The sequence below is a fragment of the Dreissena polymorpha genome, chromosome 1 (genome assembly GCF_020536995.1).
Source record: "Dreissena polymorpha isolate Duluth1 chromosome 1, UMN_Dpol_1.0, whole genome shotgun sequence".
NCBI classification, from domain to species: Eukaryota; Metazoa; Mollusca; class Bivalvia; order Myida; family Dreissenidae; genus Dreissena; species Dreissena polymorpha.
In genome coordinates this window covers 29,068,292-29,081,935 of record NC_068355.1, presented here as the reverse complement: position 1 = coordinate 29,081,935, position 13,644 = coordinate 29,068,292, and positions in this window count along the sequence as shown.

Sequence of the window (13,644 nt, the reverse complement as noted above, 5' to 3'; positions counted from 1 at the left end):
GTTTTTCAAGGAATCAAAACCATTAAAAAATTCAGCCAAGATATTATTAGAGCCAACAATCTGACCACACTTTTGTGCAGCATTGAATGTAACTGTCAATTACAGAGTATTGACAAGCTTTTACTTAAGCCACATTATAAAGCAAAACTTTCCCGCCCCCATGTTTCATGATCCTAGGCCTAATCATTCTTGAGTTATCATCCGGAAACCATTTTACTATTAAGAGTCACTGTGACCTTGACCTTTGACCTAGTGACCTGAAAATCAATAGGGTTCATCTGCCAGTCATGATAAATGTACTTATGAAGTTTCATTATCCTAGGCCTTAGCGTTCTTAAGTTATCATCCGGTAACCATTTTATTATTTAGAGTCACTGTGACCTTGACCTTTGACCTAGTGACCTGAAAATCAATAAGGGGCATCTGCCAGTCATGATCAATGTACATATGAAGTTTCATGATCCTAGGCCTAAGCGTTCTTGATTTATCATCCGGAAACCATCTGGAGGACAAACCAACCGACCGACTGACATGTGCAAAACATTATACCCACTCTTCTTGGAAGGGGGTCATAAAAATGCTTAAAGCTGCAGTTTTAGCAGGAAAGAATATGACTTTTGTCTTTTGACGTGTTAATAATGACGTCATGAGCATGCATGCTTTATATTTGTAAACAATGTTTCTTGCGGTAGTACTTTGTAGTTGATTCTGAGTAATATGACAATCCTCCACTCATGACTGATATAAGAACTTCCTGTTGACCATGATATAAACAAATATATCAGGCAACGCTATATCAGGCACATATCAATGCAGTGGTATGATAAATTCTAATACACTGTGCTTTATGACTTAAATATCAGTAAACAAGGGCCAGGGCTTTTTTTCCTGACTTTGTGAAGCGGCCCTGGCCCCCTTATTTTGTGAAAAAATGAGTCGCGAACTTTTCAAAATTGTGAAAAAATGAGTTGCAATCTTTTCAAAATTGTGACAAATTGAGTTGCGAAACTTTTCAAAATTGTGAAAAATTGAGTCGCGAACTTCTTAAAATTGTGAAAAACCGAGTCGTGAAATTATTAAAATTGTGAAAAATGGCCCATTTTGTAAAAATTCACGGCCATGTTAGGTTTGTTAATTGTCCTTTTCAAAATTGTGAAATGTCCTTCCACGGCCACTCATAAAGAAGGAAAAAAAGCCCTGAGGGCTGTTTGTAAAACATGCATGCCCCCCATATGGGCTCTCCGTTGTAGTGAGAGCCATTGTGTGAATATGTTTTTTGTCACTGTGACCTTGACCTTTGATCTAGTGACCTGAAAATCAATAGGAGTCATCTGCCAGTCATGATCAATGTACCTATGAAGTTTCATGATCCTAGCCATAAGCATTCTTGAGTTATCATCCGGACACCATTTTACTATTTTGGGTCACCGTGACCTTGACCTTTGACCTAGTGACCTGAAAATCAATAGGGGTCATCTGCGAGTCATGATCATTCTACCTATCAAGTTTCATGATCATAGGAATAAGCGTTTTTCAGTAATCATCCCGAAACCATTTTACTATTTCGGGTCATCGTGACCTTGACCTTTGACCTAGTGACCTGAAAATCAATAGGGGTCATCTGCGAGTCATGATCAATCTACCTATCAAGTTTCATGATCCTAGGCCTAAGCGTTCTTGAGTTATCATCCGGAAACCATATTACTATTTCGGGTCACTGTGACCTTGACCTTTGACCTAGTGACCTCAAAATCAATAGGGGTCATCTGTGAGTCCTGATCAATCTACCTATCAAGTTTCATGATCCTAGGCCTAAGTTTTCTTGAGTTATCATCCGGAAACCATTTTACTATTTCGGGTCACTGTGACCTTGACCTTTGACCTAGTGACCTGAAAATCAATAGGGGTCATCTGCGAGTCATGATCAATGTACCTATGAATTTTCATGATCCTAGGTGTATGCGTTCTTGAGTTATCATCCGGAAACCATTTTACTATTTCGGGTCAGTGTGACCTTGACCTTTGACCTAGTGACCTCAAAATGAATAGGGTTCATCTGCGAGTCATGATCAATGTACCTATGAATTTTCATGATCCTAGGCCCAAGCGTTCTTGAGATATCATCCGGAAACCACCTGATGGACGGACCGACAGACCGACCGACAGACCGACATGTGCAAAGCAATATACCCCCTCTTCTTCAAAGGGGGGGCATAAAAATAGAAAAATATTGCATAATTAAATTATCTGTTGCGTTGAATTTGTTTTAAAAACAGTAAAATATGTTAAATTGATTATTTAAGACATTCCTTATTTTCTCCAAAATCTGGCGTTTCATGCGATTTTTTTCCCCTCAAAAAAGGCCAGGCCCTTTCCCCAAAATCAGATAAAAAAAACTGCACTTATCACACATGTTCATAATATTTTGTAAAATTTTAATAATATGTTATCAAATAGTCGTTTTTTACCATGCAGGTAACGGCTTCTTTGAAATATAAGAAATACTATTTACATGCGATTATTTTTCCCAATTGAGCCAGTTTTGCGATTAATTTTTTCCCCAAAATCGGTTTTTTCATGACGCGAAATTCTAAAAATTTCAGTGTGGCCTTTTCCAAAAATGGAGTGGAAAAGGCCTGCACCATCTTTGTTTCAAGACAAACTTGCCCATCAAGCTTTTTGAGTTTTTCTAAGTTATGATACCATAAAAAATTCTTCACAATGGCGACCTATGTAAAAGACTGAGCCAGTCCGATTGAGATAACTCGGTTTTTCTAATCGGCATACCTCGCTGACTTTAATTTATAACATTCTCTGACAGCAGAGTTGTCGTTCGGGCCTCAACATTCAATAATGGCCACGCCCATGAGAAAATGTTGCACTTGTGTCAAAACTTTCTTACAGCATAAATCGGCTTGTTTAGCTATTTAGAAACAGTCATTTAGGATGTATGAGTTATTTATTCACTAAATCTCCGCTAATGACAACAATGGATGGAATTCGAAGGATATATTCGATGTGAATGAAGGACTTTTTGGATCTTGACACGGCAAAACTGGCATACTGGTATTTTTAGTATCAATTTAAGTCACATTTTGCTTTATAAATTCTATTTGAGCATTTTGCGACTTATTAAATGACTATGATACCCGATATCAACATATCATATGGGATTTGCAGATCACCAAGCTGTCCTGAAATTCAACATTGATAACAAACTCTTTACTCAAATTAGTGGTTTGTATTCTTTCTTCTTTCTATGTTAGTACTTGATATCATTTTAAAGTTAAATGAACTGTGTCACAGTAAGAGACATTAAAGCGATTGAGGCCAGTTTGGATCCAGATCAGCCTGCAGTCACTTGAAAGTTGGTTGCTTAAAAGCGGTTTTCTGACAATTACAAAGAGTTTAATTGAATACTGATTAGACTGCTCTTTTCCTGTGACCTGGCTCAAATATTAGAATTGCCATCAATCAAATAATGATTTTATTTCAAACATTAATCCAGTGTTTTCTTTTCTGGTCCCTCGGCATGCTCGGAATCAATGACTCCAGCACTTTCTTGTTAAGAATTGAATACTGCTTAGGGCGATGCTAGGGGGCGTGAGAGATGTTGCACCTTTCATTATCTCTCATGAACAGACTCAATAAAACTGAGTCGGCAATATTTGACTTAATTTTTGGTTTGGTTGATCTCGAGGAATCAAACAATTTCTGAATCTACCTAAATGCCTAGTGGTAGAGTGTCGACTTTGATTGCAGGAGCTTGCACTGCGAGTTTGATCCCCAGAAGCGGCGTTGAAAACTAGCCAACTTTGTTATCTACAAGGCTGCTAAACTTGATATACTAAGATAATGTGAATTTTCTCTCACATTATGGTCATCAGTTATATTATATAAAAACTCACAGCAGTAGTAAACAATGGGACAATAATTTATGAACACATCTTTTTATAACTCTGGTTTCACTACAGTAGTGAGTCACAAACACATCTTTCATTTGTCTTTGACACTTTGAGTTTGACATGGCCTAGATTTAAATATGTGACTTGTCTTTACCAGCACTCTTGTGACACAGCTAAAGTGTAAATGTACCATTGAAGATCACCAAAATCCAGATTTGCTATTTTTGAAGTGTGAAAAGTTTTAAGGTTGTGATAAGTAAGCACAAATGGGTTATTTCTGAGAGGCAACAACTGAAATATGACAAGAAAAATTAGTTCCTGATTTAGATTGCCTTACGTAGTTCAATAAAAACTAATTTCAGAAGCCTGGGAACAGTTTAATGTTAATGTTATCAATGTGTCAGACCAGGGCCTTGATTTTGAAATCAAGGACATGCATGGTCAGATGATATGATTAAAGATTATACAATTTTCAAACACATACAAATGTAAACATGTACCTGTAACTAATTTAGATGTTATAAATAGAAAATGCACAAAGTTAAAAGGCATTTGACTTTTCTGCTGGTGCATTGGCACACCAGGTGGCTTGGTTGCAATGGTTTGCTGGACTGCTTGGATATGTAGTTAAATAATATACAGTATATCAAATATGTTTGCATGTAGTACACTTTTATTGATAAAATTTACAACATTTATCTTAAGGTATGCATGATCATTCTGGGCTGTTAAATTAATTATCATCCGTTAAAGCTTCTGACATAATTTCATCAAGTTCATGTTGGAACGGGAGTATTTTAGCTAATACGCCCATTGTATACAACAACAACAAAGCTGAATTATTGCCATGGATAATGTAAGTGTATACATATATGTTACATGTACATGTGAGTGTAACCCTCAACGTAAATTGCTTAAAAAGGTGAACCACGGCGGTTCGCGGTGATTTGCGGTGATTCACGCTGATTGGGTAACAGCGAGGTGCATTGCGCGATGGTTACCGTGGAGTTGCAGAGACATCACCCAAATTTTCTTGTCGCTCAGAATCACCGCGCTTTGTCACGTTGCATCTATCGCGGCGATGCGAGAATCGCGGCAAAAATCACGGGTCGCGTAGTGTATTTCAAGTAAGCATGTTCTTGTATTTCTTTGTCTGCCCTAAATGTGTTGTGTAACATAATCTTTATAAACTTTAACATTTGTTAACAAAATTTCCAAGCTGCAAGGAAACAATACGGTTATGGTTTGCAATTCTGATTTAACTTAATAATATACTTAACAGTTGCTGACCAAACTTCAGGTAACTAAGAGGTCATGTGGTTTATTAAGAATTTCAACATATATAGCATCAGTTGATCCATTCATAATCCATAACATTATGTTATAACTAATAAAGTACCTGTTTATGTTATCATCAGAAATGTCAAAACGGGTGTGCTGTTTTACATTTTTGCTTATAAAACATAGTCATCGAGTTACATCATTCAAAATCAGTATTTATTGATATTTCTGTGCAACAGCATTTGACTTTATTATAAAACCACTATCATTCTATCATTCAACATTTTGAAGTTTCTAAGCGACAATGTTTTTTGTTAACAAAATCGCCTGATAACTCAACGGCCTTTAATTGTATAAAGCAGGCTTTATTGTATGTAAGGCAGTTTATGTACACCACATAGACAGCGAGAGAGATTGTATAAAGCAGGTTTTATTCTATGTGAAGGCAGTTTACGTACACATAGACAGCAAAAGAGATTGTACGTATTTCTTAAAGGTAGTAGATCTCCCCTAAGGAGTTCTCATCAATGTTCCTTATACTGCTTAAAATATATGTTTAGTCTTAATATTGTGTGGACTTGGAAAGCGTAGTTTTAAATGACAGAATGCATTGCAATGCACGAATTTCCAAATTTTGTGCGCCATGTTTCCGTCAAAATTGTATTGTAACGTCTCAGTAGAAAATTGAATTCCTTTATATTTAAAGGCTAATAAGTTGCCTATAACTATAAATCGCCAACAGGGCAATAAACTTTTAATCAATATTATGCATTAGAGTGAACATGTCAAATACGATTGAGAACAGATGGAAATACATGCCAGAATATTTATTAGGTACCATACCTGAATTGTAATTAAGAAGAATGTTCTCAACTTAAAACAAAAGATTTCTAAACAGGAGCTGTTTGTAAAACATGCATGCCCCCCATATGGGCTGTCAGTTGTACTGGCAGCCATTGTGTGAATAAGTATTTTGTCACTGACCTTGACCTTTGACCTAGTGACTTGAAAATCAATAGGTGTCATCTGCCAGTCATGATAAATGTACCTATGAAATTTCATGATCCTAAGCATAATTATTCTTGAGTTATCATCAGGAAACCATTGTATTGTTTTGAGTAACTGTGACCTTGACCTTTGACCTAGTGAACTGAAATTAATAGGGGAAATCTGCCAGTGATGATCAATGGATCTATGAAGTTTCATGATCCTAGGCATAAGCATTCTTGAGTTATCATCCGAAAACCATTTTACTATTTCGAGTTACTGTGACCTTAACCTTTGACCTAGTGACCTGAAAATCATTAGGAGTTATCTGCCAGTAATGACCAATGTTCCTATAAAGTTTCATGATCCTAGGCGTAAGCATTCTTGAGTTATCATCCGGAAACCATTTAACTGTTTAGAGTCCCTGTGACCTTGATCTTTGACCTAGTGACCTGAAAATCAATAAGGGTCATCTGCCAGTCATGATTAATGTACCTATGAAGTTTTATGATCCTAGGCATAAGCATTCTTCAGTAATCATCCGTAAACCATTTTACTGTTTAGAGTCACTGTGACCTTAACCTTTGACCTAGTGGCCTGAAAATCAATAGGGGTCACCTGCCAGTCATGATCTATGTACCTATAAAGTCTTATGATCCTAGGCGTAAGCATTCTTGAGTTATCATCCGGAAACCATTTTACTGTTTAGAGTCACTGTGACCTTGACCTTTGACCTAGTTACTTGAAAATCAATAGGGGTCATCTGCCAGTCATGATCAATGTACCTATGAAGTTTCATGATCCTAGGCCTTAGCATTCTTGAGTTATCATCCGGAAACCATTTTACCATTTCGAGTCGCTGTGACCTTGACCTTTGACCTAGTGACCTGAAAATCAATAGGAGTCATCTGCCAGTCATGATCCATCTAGGTATGAAGTTTCATGATCCTAGGCCTAAGCATTCTTGAGTAATCATCCGGAAACCATCTGGTGGATGGACGGACGGACGGACCGACCGACCGACATGAGCAAAACAATATACCCCCACTTCTTCGAAGGGGGGCATACATATCTGAAGAAACCAGATATTTTTATACATAATCAACAGTTAGAATGTAATCTAACCATTATTTTTTATCCTTAACCAAGTTGTAGATCACATATTTCATAAAACATGTGGACATAAAAAGACCAAAGTTTGACCATCGAAAGCTAAGCCAGTTATATGTTCAGCAATTTCTTACCTGACCAGTTGCCTAACAATATAGCTAGTTAATTGAGGGTATAATGATGTCCTTGCTGCTCGGGCATCAAAGATGGGATAGGGAGTATTTACTTCATGCATAAAGGTATTTCGTTAGTCAAAACTGGCTGGCCCCTTATTCAGAGGGATGACACTATATTAAACAAATACTGCTATATTTTTACTTACATATTATCTCTACCCATTAATTGTCACTGGTAACAATAACATATTGGCTTTGAGAGAATCAATGTTTAGAGCATATTTCATTTTAAACGGGAGGCATGATTTGTAACAACTACATGTAGAGTGTGAACATTGTTTTTTTTTATTTGTTTACAACACATTACTTCAACTTCAAACTTGCTCTCAATAAAGAAAGAGCAGTAAAGAAATGTATGAGCAGGAAACCCACAATAAAGCCATTTCCTTCATTACATTCACCAAGGAAGGCAGAACTGCTGCCCCATCCACTTGTCAGGGCCGAAGAAACTGGTGTAACAGACTGAGCAGACAACTACAAAATTATATATTCATCTGAGAAACTTAACACATGGTTAACACTTGTTGCATACATGGCAATGGTGCAACATTTCCGAATGATAAATTAAAAGCCTGGACAATAAAGTACAAACCATTGTTAAGGCACATTGAATACCATTGTTTAAATTTGAAATGTGATTGTGAAAACTTAGTCAAGCTGATCTCGTGGGCTCTGTTTGACACCAATTATACACAATTTAGGACGTAAATGCCTCACTACCCGGTAAGTAAAACAGACATAAAGGGAAATTCAATATGTTGTTTTTTTACAACCAAGACTGTGCCACAGTACATGTTATCAAACTTTTTTTAAATCTGATCACTAATCACACTGAGTATTTCAAATATTTTGAAATGTTTAATTCTTCTTAATGACCTTAACAAGAGATGTGTTCGTCAGAAACACAATGCCCCCGATTGCGCCGCTTTGAAATAAAAAAATATTTATTTTGTTTCACCTTTGACCTTAAAGGATGACCTTGACCTTGAACTTCTACCCCTCAAAATGTGCAGCTTCATGAGAACGCCGCTTTGAAATTATTATTTTTTACCTTTGACCTTGAAGGATGACCTTGACCTTGAACTTCCAGCACTCACAATGTGCCACTTCATGAGAACGTCGCTTTGAATATTTTTTTTTGACGATTGACCTTGAAGGATGACATTGACCTTGAACTTCCACCACTCAAAATGTGCAGCTTCATGAGATACACATGCATGCCAAATATCAAGTTGCTAAAGTTTTCGAACGGACAGACGCCATATATTTAACATTTGACCTTGAAGGATGACCTTGACCTTTCACCACTGAAAATGTTCAGCTTCATGAGATACACATGCATGCCAAATATCAAGTTGCTATCTTCAATAGTGAAAAAGTTATGGCCAATGTTATAGTTTTTGGACGGATGGACAGACGCCATATATGAGACATTTGACCTTGAAGGATGACCTTGACCTTTACTTTTCACCACTCAAAATGTGCAGCTCCGTGAGATGCACACGCATGCCAAATATCAAGTTTCCATCTTCAATAATGCAAAAGTTATGGCCAACGTTAAAGTGTTTTTTTCGGACGGACAAAGGACTGACATACACACAGAGGGCCAGATAAGATGCGTATTTGCGTAAAATACGCATGACAAAAAAGAAAATACGCATGACTTAAAATTTTGTTGAGTAAAAAAACTCCTGACTAAATTCGGATTACGCATCGTGTGCAATTTCAATGCGTATTAGCGGTTTATAAATTCATGTAAAGATGACACACCGGTAAAAACGTAGTGACATCACCATCTATGTATAAAATGTGGTTCCAGACATAATTTACTCCTCAGTCCGATCAGTATCATTTAATGTTGGCCCACGATTAAGGCCGATGTTGACACAACTGGCTCCCCGCTGCATTGTTGAGAATCGATAAACCCTTATGGTGAAAACATTTGACATCACATTTGATAAAACCCGAATCGCCCAACTTCAAGCATATAATTTATGCTTTCAGTTCATCTCTTGTGTGGCACTATGGAAAAACCTTTACATTCAAGCACTATTTAAATGGCGCCAAAATACACATATAATAAACAAGTTTTGTGGGCCAAGCTTAGACGATTTTGATCGTGGCTGTACAGTGTGTGCTAAACAATGGCTTGCCAAATCAAGACGGAAAAAGAGATTAATGGCTGCTTATAAGCCGAGGGCAAAAAACCAAAAAAACACTATTAAATACAAAAAAGTGATTGCTTTATTGTGTACAAGACTGCTTGTTATAGCGAGTTAACATTACATCTGTAATTTATTATTAATTCTGATCCTTTGAACATAAATACTCCTTAAAAGTATCGAATTTTTATTTTCACTCATCAATTAAAAATTTCATGAGTGAAATACCCCTCGGCTGAAAAAATTATCTGGAGCTCTGCATACACACATACTGACATACTGATTGACCGAGACAGTTCAACTGCTATATGCCACCCTACCAGGGGCATAAAAAGTTGAATATATCCTGGTTGTCACTTATAAAGGTGATAAAAGTCTGGCTTTCAGTTTTCTTATCAGCACCTATTCATAGATTTTAATTAAAAAAAACAACATTTTATAATAAATCATCAAATTATCAAAAAAAAGAAAATTGCCATGCCTCAAAACCAGATTTTAAACGTTTAAGTTATTTGTTTAATTTAAATCATTGAGCAATTCAATGCTAGGGTATTCATGTAAAATACATTCACACAAAATTTTAGTGCATAACATGCAACCAAACATATGTTATTGATTGGAAACCATTTTTCTATTTTTTAAATTAGAAACAGTGACCTTTACCTTGATCAACTGGCCCCACATAGAACACCAAGTTAGGTCTGCGTGTATGCTACATACACACAAAATACCAATATTCCATCCAAGCTCTTCTTTTTGAGTTGAAACCACTTTTCCATTTTTAGTAGCAATACCCCCAACCATTCCTGACTAGCCCCACATACAATCGATGCAAGCTTGTTAGATCCAAAGTATACGATTCATAGATGCAAAGTTAAGTTACTGACACGAAACCACCTGTTACTTTTTTTTCGCCGTAGCTGTATTAAGCCAGCTAATTTTCACCATACCTGACCTTTGTAAGTGTCCAATAAAATTCAAATAAAATTTGCCGCAGCTAGGTACGAATGAATACACTTCATTTATTCCATTGGCTGATTTGAGTATACCACCAGAACATTGGAAACATATCCGCGTCTTTGTAACACTGTTTTACTGCATGAAACAATTTTATCTCTAATGAAAAGGCTTAATAGATAGAACAGTTTTACACTCAGTTCTCGACATCAATACAGTTTGTGCGTGCACCTTTTATTTTCAGAGGATTACCAGGGCAAAAGCGTTTATACTGCAAAGGCTATGTTCTCATATTTAGTACTTACTTCCATATTCCTGTCAACATGTTAACATGTAAAAGTATAAAGAGCAGTGGAAGCAAGGCCTTACTTTACTTCATTGCATTTCAACCCGCGAGGTATCGGGTTGATTCGCGGCCAGTGTGTAAATGTCAGAATTTATATACAGGTCATCACACGAGTTCGCAGCCAGTAAAATAATCGTTATATAATAAAGACACTATCCGTGAACTAGGTGACCTGGAATTTTCTTTACACCAGAAATACGTTAAATGAAGATATTTAGCAATATAATTATGGTATGTCAATAATCGATTCTTAATGTGTTTTCTACAATACAATGATAAATATTATTTTTGATTAATTTAACAATAATTATTTCACCATATTGACTAATGTATTGAGAATGAGCGCGATGATTCTCGATACTGTTAATAATCGAATCAAATAGCAATGCCCGACAAACCACTAAAACAGGTTTGTTCGAAGAACGCACCTATAAATACGGATACTTCGCATGTGGCTGGTTGACTCATATGTTTTAATTTCACTTCCATTCTTCTTTTCTTTTTTTTTTGTATCTATAGGTTTATGACCAGCAATATGTAATAAGGTAAAATAAGCCGCGAAAACTCCGCGTAACCTCCCGTACTGCGTGTCATGCAGCTAAGAACTGCGCAGAAAAAGACATTCGCTATCCTTGATCTCATTCATTGAACTATCAACGTCCAGGCCTTGAAGAACCCACTCGACCGCTCACAAAAGCAAGTGAAGTTGACGGTCGGGCGAGTAAAATATGTTCAATACTCGACCGATCGGGCGAGTGCTGTTTTTCAAGTCGAGAAATATAAATTCAGTTCCAAAACTCCTGCCACATCGATACAAATTGCGAAATAAAAAACCAACGAAAAAAAATAGGTGTAGTACACAAAGAAATTGCACTTTTGTTTTGACATTGAAAAATGACGTCACGGGCTCAGTAAAAATAATTATCGAAATTGGCTGAGCTCTTTTCATAGGTCTCAGTGCTCTTAGCTTATCGATTAAAAGTGAAAAAAACAGTTAAATATATTGGTTATTCCGTGAAGAATAAAATTTCATTTTAATGTTAATATCCATACAAAAATAATACATAACTGGTTAATTATAATACTTCTTATATTTAATTAAAAATAAACAGAAACAATAATAATTAATAAACAGAATAATTCATGATCAGAAGCCTTAGCCAAAATTTACCATATTGTAACCATTTGTCAATCAAGCGTGTCTTTCAGTAAAAGTTCGTCTAAAATATTAATACTCAGCATGGAAAAGGGTTCTATTTTAAAATATCTGCAAGCTGGTGGAGAAAGGGAACAGAAAGAAAGGTCATCAAAACGAGAAGTGGAAAGTATTGAGAAAAGGAAACAGTGCATAAAACGTACGGAAAGCAAATAAAATCCATCAGATAATGTAGTTAATTTGTTTACAGTTTAGTGTGATTACGTTACGTAGGTTAAACAGGTTATGGTTGATCAAAACTATAAATATATATTTATTTTTTTTAATGCAGGGCTAGTAGATATAAGTGACGGGCGAGGGGATTGTCAGGCCTACTCGTCCTGCAGGGTGAGTGGCTCTGGAAAAATTCTGCAAGGCCTGAAGCCGTATATCTTTTTTAAAGATATTTCTTGTTTCTATATTCAATAGCATTGGTCTCGCCCTTGACCTTACAGGCCTCACATGCAATCTCAGGTTAGGTATCTATGCAAGGCAGCTGCTGCTATATATATAAACTCCATCAAGATAGGTCCCTGCAAATTAACTAGCATCCAATACAATGCCAACCTAGGTCTCCATGCAAGCTGTATCTAAAGTCTGGCATCCAATACAATGCCAACCTAGGTCTCCATGCAAGCTGTATCTAAAGTCTGGCATCCAATACAATGCCAACCTAGGTCTCTATGCAAGCTGTATCTAAAGTCTGACATCCAATACAATGCCAACCTAGGTCTCCATGCAAGCTGTATCTAAAGTCTGGCATCCAATACAACGCCAACCTAGGTCTCCATGCAAGCTGTATCTAAAGTCTGGCATCCAATACAATGCCAACCTAGGTCTCCATGCAAGCTGTATCTAAAGTCTGGCATCCAATACAATGCCAACCTAGGTCTCCATGCAAGCTGTATCTAAAGTCTGGCATCTAATACAATGCCAACCTAGGTCTCCATGCAAGCTGTATCTAAAGTCTGGCATCCAATACAATGCCAACCTGGGTCTCCATGCAAGCTGTATCTAAAGTCTGGCATCCAATACAATGCCAACCTAGGTCTCCATGCAAGCTGTATATACAGTCTGGCATCCAATACAATGCCAACCTAGGTCTCCATGCAAGCTGTGTATAAAGTTCATAAAGATTGGTACAAACAAACTGAAGTTATTTACCAAACAAACCACCTATAATAATTTTAGTAACAGTGACTTTGACCCCACTGGCATCCAATAAAATCCCAACCTAGGTCCCTATGCTTGCTTGCAAGATCATAATTTTATCAAGATTGGTAAAAAACAAACAGACATTATTGACACAAAAACACTTGTATGATCCCGCTAACATGCCAGCACCCCTTCAATTCTCACTCTTTTTACTAGGATTTTAACTTTGTTGAGAACTAAGTTCAAACACAATCATATCATAATTAAATATAAATCAATAATCTTATGCAACTGTAATATACGGTATATAGCAAAAGTTGAACATCATTGTTTTTCATACACCTAGCAGTGTACGTGTTTTTGGGGTCAA